Source organism: Bufo gargarizans, chromosome 8 (assembly GCF_014858855.1).
Source record: "Bufo gargarizans isolate SCDJY-AF-19 chromosome 8, ASM1485885v1, whole genome shotgun sequence".
Lineage (NCBI taxonomy): Eukaryota > Metazoa > Chordata > Amphibia > Anura > Bufonidae > Bufo > Bufo gargarizans.
The window spans coordinates 195,040,710-195,054,856 of NC_058087.1; the positions used below are offsets into that span (position 1 = coordinate 195,040,710).

A 14,147-nucleotide genomic window follows, 5' to 3' on the forward strand; every position below is an offset into this window, starting at 1 on the left:
AGAACGGATTGGCGCCTGTGGTACCGCGCGAACTAGTCGCGCGGGCTTCCCCCAACGGCTCGTTACCACCCGTCTTGCAAGGGGGCAGAGGGCCGCACTGTGTAATGAAGAACTGCTCGCGGTGAAATGGAGAGACAAGCGTGACGTTTACATGCTCTCCTCAATTCACGCAGACACAACAATACAAATTGAGCGAGCAACCCGTGTCATTGAAAAGCCCCTCTCAGTCCACGACTATAACCTCCACATGGGAGGGGTGGACTTCAATGACCAGATGTTGGCTCCGTATTTAGTTTCCCGCAGAACCAGACGCTGGTATAAGGTGTCTGTATATTTAATTCAATTGGCTCTGTACAATAGTTTTGTTTTCTACAGTAAGGCTGGGAGAACTGGATCCTTCCTCAAATTTCAGGAAGAGATCATCGAGAACCTCCTGTATCCAGGAGGTTCCGTGGCCCCATCCACCGGTGTAGTTAGCCGTCTACACGAGCGACATTTCCCCAATGTCGTTCCTGGTACCTCAACCCAAGCGCCACCCCGAAAAAGATGTAGTGTCTGTAGCAGGAGTGGAATAAGGCGTGTGTAAAATATCGTCCAGCATTTCTCTATTTTTCAAGAAATGCTTTAGAAGGAGCCCAACAAAATGCGCAAAGTTCGTGATGAAAGATAAAAGTTAAAAGGGTTTAATTCGCATAAGAAGAAACAGTTACAAAGTTTAGGAAGAGAAAAATATAAAGTACAGCAGAAGAATCTCAAAAGATAACAAGCATGTAATAAACCAATGTAGAATGAGTGAAGAAAAAGTGATTCCCTTAAAGTAACGTGTATGTGTGAATGTATGTGTGTGTAGAGAGCACAGGTGTCTTGTCAAAGAATGCTCTCCCAATGTCATGAGACAAAGCCTTTTTATAGGTTGACTCTCCATAGAGTTACATTGTATCCTAAATTTACCATTATAACAGACATATATGGTTAACAAGTAAAACCCCTTACATCATGGTTTTCCAAGTTTCCTTATTTGTAAAGCTAATAATGATCTGCTGAGTTAGGAGGATTCCTAACCTTTCCAAATACTATTGTCGTCTCAAGAACTGTCAAAATTGACACGTCACACAAGTGCTGACCTTTCATGGTCCTTAAAATACCCTATCCTACTAAAAAGTGTTAATATGTTATTTTACATTTCCCCCCCGATTATGATTTTAAATCTAATTTTTCAATCATAACCTTCGCAATTATTCACCATTCGTATCACATTCATATCACATTCATTCATTGACTATGTTATAGCACTTGGTTGATTGATCAATTTTTGGTTCCGTATTCAATATAGAATTGGAATACTGAGTTCTTTTTAACATTTCTTTTAAAATGTTGTCTCCCTTATTAATTTCTTCCTTTATATTCCTATATGTTTTCCTAATCCTATACATAACAAAAACTTGATAGATAATACACAAAAATATAATAAATATAATAATAGGATGGGATAACGTATTCTCAACTGCTGTTTGTGTAGAAGATTTTGACCACATATTTACAGATTTCTTCAATTTTCCCCACCAAGACGTTCCAGACATGATATTCCATTCATGTTCTATTTCTGATAATTGTCCTTGTTTATGATTATATGCAATTTCTGCTTCTTTTATTTGTTCACTTAATATTTTTAAAAAACCTTTATCCTTTTTAATTTCTTCTGTCCACTTATCCCACGGAAATGTATCAATTTGAGCGAGATTAAATTGTACTGGAAGGGTTTTTAATTGATTTGTATTTATGGAAGAAATATTCAGTCTTCCTAAATTCATAGAGATTGCTCTCCAGTCTCCTTCCAAACAATATAAACCTCTTGTCAAATTCTCGTAATGTATACAAGAAGAAAAGAATGCTACAACCTTTTCTTTCTCAGACATCACTTGTATACAAACTTTGTTTGGACCAACCTGAGTTACCAAATCATGAATTGAGTATACATTCTCAATCCGTGCATGGCAAGAAGTTTGATTATGGAAACAAGAATGATAAATCTCCTTATCTTGCTCCGGTAAACAGATTATTTTAGAAACAAAGTGTAAACAAAAGAAAGATCCAATTGTTCTATATGAGAACCATCATATGCAAATTCCGTATATTGCAATTGATAAAAAATCAACTGTGTTTCACTCACGGGAACTCCTAAAACAGTTACTGGAACGACCATTTGTTCTCTTCCAGCTACTGGAATCAATGAGGTCGCTGTACATGTGTTCTCATTACATCCTAACCACTTATTTACCCATAAATCTATATGTCTCATACTATCTCCAATTTTCCACCCAATCTTCATCAACTTTTCCTGTTATGGGAAAAATTTATGAATCCATTATTTTTACATAATTCTGTGTTTGAAACCAAATTTCCTCTCGAGATTTTACCACTCTTCCAAATGATATCTTATCATTTGTGAGGTCTCCAGACCATGTAGCTGACTCATTTCCTTTTATCACAATACTCCAATATAATCCATCTATCGATGTACACTATCATGTACCTGTTCTATTGTTATGTGTGAATGTTCCTGGTAATTGAGTGAACTTGGTCCTGCTGTTGCATGTAATTCAATGTGTGTATCATGTCTGAAGTGTAATTCAATACAACAGTTAACGCCATAACCCATGCAAAGACTTCCGGAAATGTCTCTGGAATTATCTTGAATTTGTTCTTCCAGAAAATCCTCAAGATGAAATCCTCTTCTCCTTCGTGTAAGGATTGAAGTCTCTGTATCATGGTCACTCTTTTTATCATAAAATAATTCTGCGAACGTAGTTGTGAACATCATCATCAACAATGACATTCTCATCATGAAACTGTTTTTCTGAAGACATCTTTTTCCGTTGTAGAATGCATGTTCCATGAAGAATTTCATTCCCTAATGAAGAAAAGCAGTATCATTATTTTGGTACATACAATTTACATTGATCAACATGTACCCACAATTTATGTTGTCTGCGAGTATTCTTTAAAGCATTCGGTGCTCTTTGAACCAAAATCATTACTTGTCCCATAGTATCAATGATTTCAAAGGGACCTTCCCAATTACTTTCCCAAGGTCCACTCTTCCTGAAGGTCTTAATCATTACAAAAGCACCTTTCACAAATTTAGAAGAGTGTGGTGGTATCATGCGTTGCATTTTGGATGCAGCATATGGAAGAATTGTACTTAAATTCTCTTGTAATAACTGTAACCACCTGGACCTTGCTACTGCATCTTTTTGAGGAGTAGACAAGAATGGTTCGTTTGGGAAAATTAATGGCATTATTCTTCCCGTCATCAATTCAAATGGAGTATATTGTGTCGTAGAGGAAACAGTTCCTCTTATACTCATTAGTACAAAGGGTACTGCATCAACCCATGTATTCCCTTTGTCTAATAACATTTTTGCAATCCTTGTCTTAATTGTTCTGTTCATTCTTTCCACAATGCCTGCAGATTGTGGGTGATATGATACATGGAACTGTTGTTTTACGCCTAGAATAGCACAAACTGTTTGCATGATTTTACCTGTAAAATGACTTCCTCTGTCAGATGTAATCATTCTTGGGATCCCCCAAGTACAAAACACATGATTCATCAATGCCCTTGCTGTAGACAGAGCATCATCCTTCCTGACAGGTAAGATCTCTACCCATTTTGAAAATACATCCACCACCACTAATGCATACCTCAGTCCATGTTTACCTGAAGGTAGAGGACCTATGTAGTCTATCTGTAATGTAGACCAAGGACCATCTGCAGGTGCAATTCGTAAAAGTGGAGGCTTTTGTCCTTTAGGTAGCGGGTTGACTTGAGCACAAATGAGACATGACTGAACAACATCTTGGACAGTCTTCTCCATTTTGTCCCAGTAAAATTTCTCTTTGAGAATTCCTAACAATTTTTCCTGACCCAAATGACCTAAACTCTCATGATTGTATTTGGTGAATTCAATCTGTAAGTGTTTTGGGACAACAGGACGCAATTCCCCCTTACAGTCATGACACAAAACCCTGTTTTCACAAACAAAGGGAGGTTTTGGATCAACCTGAGAAGTAGCAATGGACGAATCCTTTGCTTGTTCTTCTGCAAAAGAAGGCAAATGCGTGTCTGTTTTCCTAACTGGTAAGGCTTTCAAAGATTCAGTTTCTCCCTCCAACTTTCCTGTCTTCGCTGCTTCCTTAGCCAATGCATCTACTGTATTGTTTCCAATAACTAGCTCATGTTTGCCTTTTTTATGTGCGGGAACTTTGACTATAGCATACCCATTTGGATTTTTAGTAGCTAACTTGAATACTTCCTTGAGTGTATCACTATGAACCAGGACCTTGTTAGAGGAATCTACAAAACCTCTCTTCTCCCACACTGGTAAATAGTCTGTCAGTGATCTCACGACATATGAGCTGTCAAGGGACTCTTGTTTTCTTTCTCATCAATTGTCAGTACTGTCTTGACAGCTTCTAACTCTGCTCTCTGAGCTGAATAGTGTCCTGGCAGTCTATGCTGGACTGCATATCCTCTTTCAGGATACAGGATAGCATAACCTGTATAGTACTGTCCCCCTGAACAGTATCTTGAACCATCAACAAATACTGGTTCATCACTGTTCTCTGCATCTCTCCTAAACAAGCTAGGATATGATTCATAAAATGTTTCTGAACATTCATGAGTTTTCCCTTCATACTGCATTAATTGAGGAAGGACATACTTGGCTTTGTGATCAATCTCAATTTGTTTTGATGATAAGGACAACAACCAATGTGCAAATCTTTGATGTGACACACCTGGGAGGTTTTTCTCAAGGAGAAGTTTTAGTGTGGAGTGAGGAGTCTGCAGAATGATTTTGTTAAATCCAACAATGTGTTCTGTTGCCTTAACAGCAAAATAAACACCCACCAAATGTTTTGCACAAATTTCAAACCCTTTTTCCACAGGTGTGAGAAGCTTAGAGAAATAGCCCAAAATCCGCCATTCTCCCCCTTGCAACTGTAAGAGTACAGCTGACACGGCCGTGTCTGAGGTATGAACCTGCAAAGCAAAAGGTGCCAGAGGCATAACCGTTGATAATGCTGGAGAGGTTTGCATATTTTGCTTTAAAAGTTCAAATGCCTTCTGTTGTTCCTCTTCCCATGGTCCAAAAGAGTCATCATCATTATTTTTCAAGAGATCATAAAGAGGCTTGGCTTTTTCTGCAAACCCTTCTATGAATTCTCTGGAAAAGTTTACCAGACCCAAGAAATGTCTCAGAGCCTTGTGTGATGTTGGAATGGGAAGAGAAGCAATGGCTTCAATCCTTTCTTGAAGAGGCTGTCTCTTTCCTGGACTGATTAACGCTCCAAGATATCTCACTTTATTTCGTAATAATTTGACTTTTTGGGTATTCAATTTCAAACCTGCTTCATGCAACAATGAAAACAATTCTGCTAAGAGAGATAAATGCACCTCCCTATCCTCAGTGGCTAAAAGAAGATCATCAACATATTGCAACAGACAATCGGGTCTTGAGAATTTGGACAATACTTTTGCAACTGCCTGATGAAATATGCTAGGTGATAAATGCGCTCCTTGAGGTAATCTGCAAAATACATATTGCTCATCCATGAGAGTAAATGCAAATTTGAATTGACAACTTTTTGCTAGAGGAATGCTGAAAAAACCATTACTGATGTCTAAAACAGAGAAAAACTTTGCCTTAGCATTCAGTCGTGCCATCATATCATGAGTATCTGCTACGATGGGTGCCACATTTGGGGTATACTTATTCAGCAGTCTTAGGTCCAATAACATTCGGTATGAACCATCAGGCTTCACGGTACACCACAAAGGATTGTTCGTTACTGAATTAGCTTTTCTAATTACACCCTGATCAAGCAGTTCCTGTATGATTTTAGACATGGGACCAATTGATTCAGGTGGCAATTTGTACTGCTTTTGGGGAGGAGGATCTCTCCCCTCCACATTCACTAATACTGCTTTCATTGTGCCCACCTCATTTCTGAATTGTGCCCACAAAGAAGGAGTACATTGTACAATTCCTTTTAAAACTTCATCGTCACCAGTGTCTGGCCACAAATGTTCTGAAGAAACAACTTCAGTTAAGCTAACAGTCCCAACCTGACTGTATTCAGTGGGATCAATGACTACAGGTTTAGATCCATCAACATCTTTCCAGATCACCTTATTCCCTAAGTCAATGACCCAACCCCATTTCTTCATGATGTCAGTTCCTATGATGTTTTCAGAGTTAGTACTATGCCAAATGTCAATTTCAGTTTTCAGATAGCCAGGTATTTCCAAACCCACATTCTGAGCTAAAATCGCTTTAGTACCGCTCTTTCCACTAAAACCAACAATTGTACAAACCGGTGCATTTGAAGTTAGTGGTAAATTCTGATTAGTCACACTTAATTGAGCTCCTGTGTCAATGAGAAATGTCACCTCTTTGCCCTGTAAAGATCCCCTTACAAAAGGTCTCCCACACTCATCTAGTGAAACTGGAGCTACTAGTTCCAAAGGACGAGAGGTCAGAGTTCTTCCTAGTCATGGGGAAGGTAATAAACCAGTTGTCTCCTCAATCTTATCACCATAAGATTTCCCCTTGTACATTGTGTTATTTAATGTTAATTCTCTAATTTGTCGTATTAGAGGCGCATACGGTGACTGTGACTGATACTGCTCTGGAGAAGGAGCTGTCGGCACAAAACCAATTTCTTTCCCTGAATTTTGTGTCTCACTAATGAATTTCCTACATTGCCATTTTAAATGTCCTATTTTCCCACAATAACAACAAGTAACTTGTCCTCTGTGAAATGACACCTTTCCTTTCTGTTTGGAATATTCCCCTTTCATGGGACGGTTTGGTTTAAGATGACTTGAATTAGTTACCTGTTTTTCATTTTTTTTTTGGACAGCAATAACTTTGGCCTTAACACTACTCTGTTTCATCGATCTCCTAATCTGATCAGTAAATGTCGCTGCCTCTTGTAGACTAAGCTTTCCTAATGCTAACTCCCTGGAGACTGGGTCAAGGTATTTTAACCGTTTTACAAATGACTTTATCATTGCAGTGGGTTCAGAATAGGGCTGCACGATATTGGAATTTTGTGCGATTGCGATTAGGGCCCTAAAAATTGCGATAACGATATGCGATGCGATATTTAAAGGGAATTGTGCTAGAGGTCTATTTGCTTGGATTTTCAAGGCAAAAGTGCACACAAATTACTGATAATGCTGAAATGAACTTATTTTTAACTCAAGAACTGAAATGCTGTGGTTTTTTTTCAAAATAAAACATCTTTTACTAAATTAAATAACATATTTGCATTACTGCAAGTGCAAAAGTACAAAACTTGCCATTTTCTTAATAGCACTGACATAAATAAAATAGATAAGAACAATGTGTTCAAGATTTTCCAAACACTGACCAAACAGGAACTTTTTAAAGAACACCAAAGTCAGCTCAGCAGCAATACAAGATTATTATCTTAAAATGGTTTTCTAAAAGTTATGTGCCCAGTGCCCAGGCTAGTAAATTAGTAATATAAGCCTATGTAATATGTACCTCCTTCACTCCCTGCTGGGCCTTGATATTAGGGAATCCCGTCAGAGGCTGCAAGCACTTTGGCTTCTCTTGATTGCTGTCAGATCATCGTAGCATCAGCAGCTGACACAGGTCACAGTGCAAGTCTGCCAATCTCTGGCCACAGCGGTGTCACATGCGACCAACAGTCAGTGGTTGGCAGAGTGGCATTGTGAGCTAGGTCAGCTGCAGCTGCTACAATCTGCAATTCAGAGAAGCCAAGTAAGTGGACTGGCAACAGATGGGACACCCTAATATCAGAGCCCGAGGGAGGGAGGTATGCATAAGCTTTGTTTTATTACAAGGCACAAGCCCAGAAAGTCGGGGACATAATTTATTTTTTAAAATCTTTTATTTTTCACATTTTGAAACTAGAAACTTGCATCAAATAGTGGATTACAAAAGCATTAATGATTGTTTTTCAAATTCTCTGATATTAGTGTCCCACCAAAAAGCATATGTTGTATTCTGTAATATATGCTTTTTTGTGGGACAGTTATATCAGAGAATTTGAGAACCATCAATCATTAAAGATGACCTTGCTTTCACTACCATAAAAAATCTGAACTAAGTACATTGTCAACATGTAGAGCGGCGCGCAGGGATCTAGTAGTTACTATTATCCCTGGGCGTGCCACTCCGTTCTCCCGGTATAGACTCCATTCTCTTCAGATTTTAGGCTCAACTGGGAGGAGTCTGCCCTTGTTCTCCCGGGCAGAGTGGGAGAAAGAGACACCCGGGAGAACAAGGGCAGACTCCTCCCAGTTGAGCCTAAAATCTGAAGATACCGGAGCCTATACCGGGAGAACGGAGCGGTGCCCACTGCCCAGAGATAATAGTAAGTGCAGGGTGATCCCTGGCGCCGCTCTCCATGTCTGTATATTTCATAGTTTTTACGGTAATGAAAGGTTCTCCTCTTCAATGCTTGTGTAATACTCTACTTGATGCAACTTAGTTTACTTTCTTCCTATTTTTTTAAAATGTGAAAAATAAAAAATTTATATATTATATCCAGATGGGCAAGACGAGCGACGCCAGCGGGAGTACCAGCGACGTCCCACGCAGTGCAAGTCTAAAGCAAAAAAAAGGCCAGTAGGCCAAAGACAGTAAGTGTTACAAAAACATAAAAGTGCCATAAAAGGAAACCTAATCATAACAAGAAATGCCCATACATTATGCAATCGCATAGGTGTGCGGTGGGTGCGGGGAGATCACAAAGGCCACACGCCCCCAAGAGGGGGACATGTGACAACACAAGACTATTCCCCCGCAGACAGCGCACACCCTGCGGGACATCTGTCTAGCATGATGCATCTCCTAAGTTAGATAAGAGAACTATCCCTTCCTGGGGAGTGGGGACATAAAGTGAAACCCTTTAATGAAGCAGTTTTTGGTCCTTGACCGTCCTGCACCCTGAAACAATTGTACTCTGGGCCTGCAGAATTTCTATTAAATCCACAAGCTTTTTTTATGTTTCAAATGCTTTATTGAAAATTTACAGCATTAGAAAAATATCACGTGGCATCACTGATATAAGTAGTAGGTACATACAAATTAACAAAAACAAAGTAAACAAGGTAGATTACTTGAACAATAATCAAATGGAGATCCTACATTGGTCAATTGCAAGGAAAATGGTGCAAATAGTTACAGCCAAACTTAATCAGGTGACCCACGAGCTCCGCATAGCTAAAGCCACCCACAGAGTAGACAGGGTATTACAACGCTATACTTTGTTGCACATCGGCGGAGTAGGAGGAAGAAACCCAGGGTTCCCACAATTTTTCAAAGGGCTCAAATGCGTCCAAACGAATGGCTGACAGTTTTTCATATAATAAGATTTTATTAACTCGATCTATAACCGCCTGGACACTTAACGTGTCAGATTTCCATTTAAATGCAATATGGATTCTAGCAGCTAATAAAATGTGTTGCGATAGTTTGAACTTGGCAAAGGTCAGCCAAGGAGGCTTATCTCCTAAAAGACATAGGGAGGGAGCGGGCTTATAACTGCAGCCTAACACTGTGGAAATCAGTTTGCCTATTTTGGACCAAAACCGTTGGACCTGCGGGCATGTCCACCAGATATGATAAACTGTACCATCCTCTGTGCATCCTCTAAAGCATAGAGGAGAAACTTCTGGATAGATACGATGTAGCCTAACAGGCACCAGATGGGTCCTGTGAAGGACCTTCAGAGGTCTCTGCCAGTGTGGTTTGCCATGAAGTTTTGGTTAGGGTCTGAGAGCGGGAAAACCAATCTGAGAGTGGATATTCTTCCTGTATATCCTTCTCCCACTCCACCATATACGAAAGCTTAACTCCCCCAGGCGAGGCATCCAGCATGCCATACAGCCTAGACAATAGCCCCTGTTTGTATAGAGAGAAAGTAACAAAACGTTCAAAGGGAGTAAAATCTAGGGTCAGTTCGTCTATCTTTAAAGAGCGGAGGAATGAAAAGACTTGGTTGGCTGCGAATGACTCACCGGGGGGGGGGGGAGATCAAACTTATCCTTAAAATCAGACAGTGTGATCAATTTACCCCTGACCAGGAATTTATGCAACGTAATACATTTATTGGTGATCCACCAGTGAAAATCGAGTGCCCTGAGCCCCGGTGGGAAGGCTGGGTTACCTAGTATGTGAAGCAGAGGAGTGTTTCTAGACTGTAGGCCCAACTTAAACCTGACAGACCTCCACAACAATATGGCTTGATAGGAAAGTGGTGAATTTGAACGGACTGCCGCTGGGATAGGCAGGGTAGTCCAGAGCAAAGCTCTCCACGACCAAGGAGCAATGAGTGACTGTTCTATGGAGACCCATAAGGGGTGTGTCTCTGGCTTCAAATGCGTCAGGAAAAGCTGAGCCAACCTCGCTGCCTTATAGTATTTAATGAAATCTGGTACTGAAAGACCCCCCTGTGTTTTATGTCGACACATGGTTGCTCTAGCAATACGGGCTCGCTTGTTGCCCCAGATAAACTTCATTACATCCTTTTGTAGGTCATGGAGATCCCGACTCTGGACTGGTAATGGTACAGTACGGAATAGATACAACAGCCTTGGCAGGACCACCATTCTTATTACGTGTATCCTACCAATCCATGAAATAGGTAACACGCCCCATGTTTTAAGATCCTCTTATCTTTCGGTATAGGGGGGTATAATTCAACTTATACATCATGTGAGGTTGGGAGGACACTACAGTACCCAGATATGGGATATGGTTGGGCAAATATTGGAACTGAAAGTTTTGCAATAAGGTTGTCTTCAGTGACGGGGAGGCATTGCATAACATAAGCTCGGACTTTTGATGATTGATATGAAGCCCAGATATTTCCGAAAAGGACTTCAGGGTTTGTAAGAGATTTGGTAGGGAGACAAGAGGGTTTGTAAGGGATAAGAGGAGGTCATCCGCAAACAAGCTCAGCTTATGTTCGGTGTCGCCCACCCTGAGACCCGTCACATTCTGGTCACTCCTGATAGAGATGGCTAGGGGCTCCATAGCTAAAGCAAAGAGCCGGTGAGAGAGGGCACCCTTGAGTATTTGGATGGGAGCGGGGCTCATGGACGGAAGCTTAAGGTATGCAACCGGAGCCGAATAAAGGGCTTTGATTGCTTGCACAAATGGTCCCCTAATACCCATGGACAGAAGGACTTGATGCAAGTATTCCCATGTGACTGAATCGAAAGCCTTCTCTATATCAAGGGCCAGGACAGCTAACGGGGTGGACCGTTTGTTCGCGACCTGGATCAGATTGAGGACTTTGCGAATGTTGTCGGGAGCTTCCCTACCTGGTATGAATCCCACCTGATCTTTACCAATTAGACTCGGGAGAAGAGTATTTAATCGCCTAGCTAGGATGGACGTGAGAATTTTCGTATCAAGGTTCAATAGTGAAATCGGTCTATAATTGGCAGGAGAAAGTGGATCTTTCTTAGGCTTGGGAATAACCGTGATGTTGGCGGCTAAAAAGTCGGGGTGAGGGGCATTACCCTGCATTATATGGTTACAGAATTTGGTAATATGAGGAATCAACAAGGAAGCAAATTTTTTATAGTAGAGAGCCGTAAACCCATCCGGGCCAGGCGCCTTACCCAACTTTAGGGCCTTAATCGTAAATTCTACTTCCTCATTCATTATTGCTTTGCTTAAGTCATTCACCGCCTCGGGGCCAGCCCGTGGTAACCTGATATCCTTCAGGAAATTGCTATTAACTCGACCTTGCTGAGCACCCGGAGTCGCATAAAGTTGCTGGTAAAATGTGTGGAAAGTTTGGTATATGGACTCTGGGTTGGAGGACACCTGTCCTGATTTTGTGCGAATCTGGAACACCTGGTTAATTTTCTGTCTAGCTTTAAGTTGACGGGCCAGCATCTTGTCAGGTTTGTTAGCGTACTTGTAGTAGTAGGATGCGGTCCAACGCAAGGCTTTCTCAGTATGGTTCATGAGGATCATGTTTATGTGCAGTTTGGTATTTTTTATTTCCTTAAGCAGATACAATGAGGGAGCTCTTTGGTGGGCCCTCACAAGCCTACTGAGTTTGGACTCAAGGTTCAACAGGGAAACCTGTCTCTTTTTTTAAAAGTGATGCTTCCCTGATAATCTGACCCCTCATGAAGGCCTTGTGAGAGAGCCATACCCCGACAGGGTCAATATCTGGGTCAGTGTTGTCCAGGAAGAATTGCTTCAAAACATCCTGGAGCCGATCACGCACGGCCGGCCTGGACAACAGTGACTCATTAAGCCTCCATGTGAAGAGACGAGTCGTGGGAGCAGCTGGGGTGATGTCCAAGATGACCATGTCATGATCAGACCATGTCGCCACTTGATGCCTACAATAGGCCAGAAATGGTAGGAGGGATGTGGATATCAGGACCAGATCAATACGGGTATACAGACGATGGGCGGGCGAATAATAGGTATAACCTCTCTGAGTGCCGTTGTGTTCCCTCCAGGAGTCAGCAATGGAAAGGGATTCCATAACAGCTTTAATTTGGGTCCCTTGGGCCACAAGGCGTGGGGTATTAGGAGGTGAAGAGCGATCTAGTGAAGGGTTCACCACAAAGTTGAAATCCCCAGCCCAAATCAACTCATCATATCTAAGCGCCTCAAGTATGGTATACATGTGAGTGAAAAAGGTAATCGGATCTTCAGTGGGGGCATACACATTCACTATACACCGTATTTTCCCCTCAAATTCTCCCAGCAAGATAACATAGCGCCCTTCTTGGTCAGTAACATGATCACTTATCTGGAGCGGGAAAGAATTCCGCAAAAGGGTGATTACTCCCCTGCTTTTAGTGTGAAATGTAGAGGAGAAGAACCTGGAGTAGCGGGGATGGAAGTATTTGGGGTGGGAGGTAGGTGTAAAGTGCGTCTCCTGAATACAAATAATATCCGGGTTATGTCTAAGGTAGGATGTAAGGGCCGTCTTACGTTTCCTTGGGGAATTCAAACCCCTTACATTGTGTGACAGTAACTTACACATTATCCCAGCAATATATAGTGAAGCTAAGCATATCGAATAATACAGACCAGATAGCGTATTGAGTGGTGAGGGTATGGATCTCCTGAAAAACAAAGCGTTTAAACAAAAACAACAAAAAAATCAAACAATGCTGTTAGACAGCTTGAATGGCTGTGCCCAGAACAGCCAGTAGAAACAAGTGGGCCAGAAGTGGGCATCAGGGGAACAATATCTATCCCTGGACCCACAAATAGTAGCCCAACAACGGATGGCAACATGCAAGTCCGAGTCGCTGTGTCCCTATTCGGAGAACCTGAATGGCACTAGTGCTAGAGGTAAGAGCAAAAAAAAAAACATTACCAGGCTGCACAAAGAGAGCAATGAGAGGGCGAACACTAGTAAGAACTGGTCAAGTCATATTAACGACTCGTTTGTCCCTAGACAAGGGGACATAAGAGAAAAAAAGCTCCATCAGTGACCCGGTGACTTATTCGCCGACGAGGCGGCGGTGGTGACCTGAGTCCAGACTCTGGCTGGGCGCTGGGGCCTTGGGGGCTCGGTCGACCTCTCCATGCGATCCACCTTTAATCCAGCCTGGCGTAGCCTTTCAATCCCCTCTTCTGGGGTATGAACTGTGTAGGAGCGGGAGTTTAGTTGGAAGGACAAAGCAAAGGGGAACCCCCATCTATAGCGCACCTGTGCTTGTTGAAGCGCCTGCGTCACAGGCCTCATTTCTCTACGTTTACGCAGCGTTGTGGGCGCTAAGTCTGCATAAAGATGCACTGTGGGCGGGAGATCCGGCAAGTTAGCCATATTTCTCGCAGCATTCAGTATCATATCCCGCACCTGAGGGTGATGAAATTTCAATATTACATCTCTGGGCGTATCCGGTATTCGCGGTTTCCCCAGGGCCCGATGTATTCTGTCCATCCGAAGTTGATTCGGTTGGGCCTGGGGAAGTAGAGTGACGAACAGCGACCCCATAGTGGCTGGAAGGTCCTGGTAGGACTCAGGCAAACCCCTGATCCGCAAGTTACCCCGTCTGGACCGGTTCTCCAAATCTTCTAGCTTTGATTCAAGCA

The 14,147-nt window shown here is 41.9% G+C and overlaps 1 protein-coding gene across 2 annotated transcripts in view; it reads left to right on the plus strand.

Annotated features, from left to right (window-relative positions):
- Positions 1-14,147, plus strand: part of LOC122945819 (kinesin-like protein KIF22) — a 41,876-nt gene that overhangs the window by 8,546 nt on the left and 19,183 nt on the right. The gene's annotated exons all lie outside the window — the stretch shown is intronic.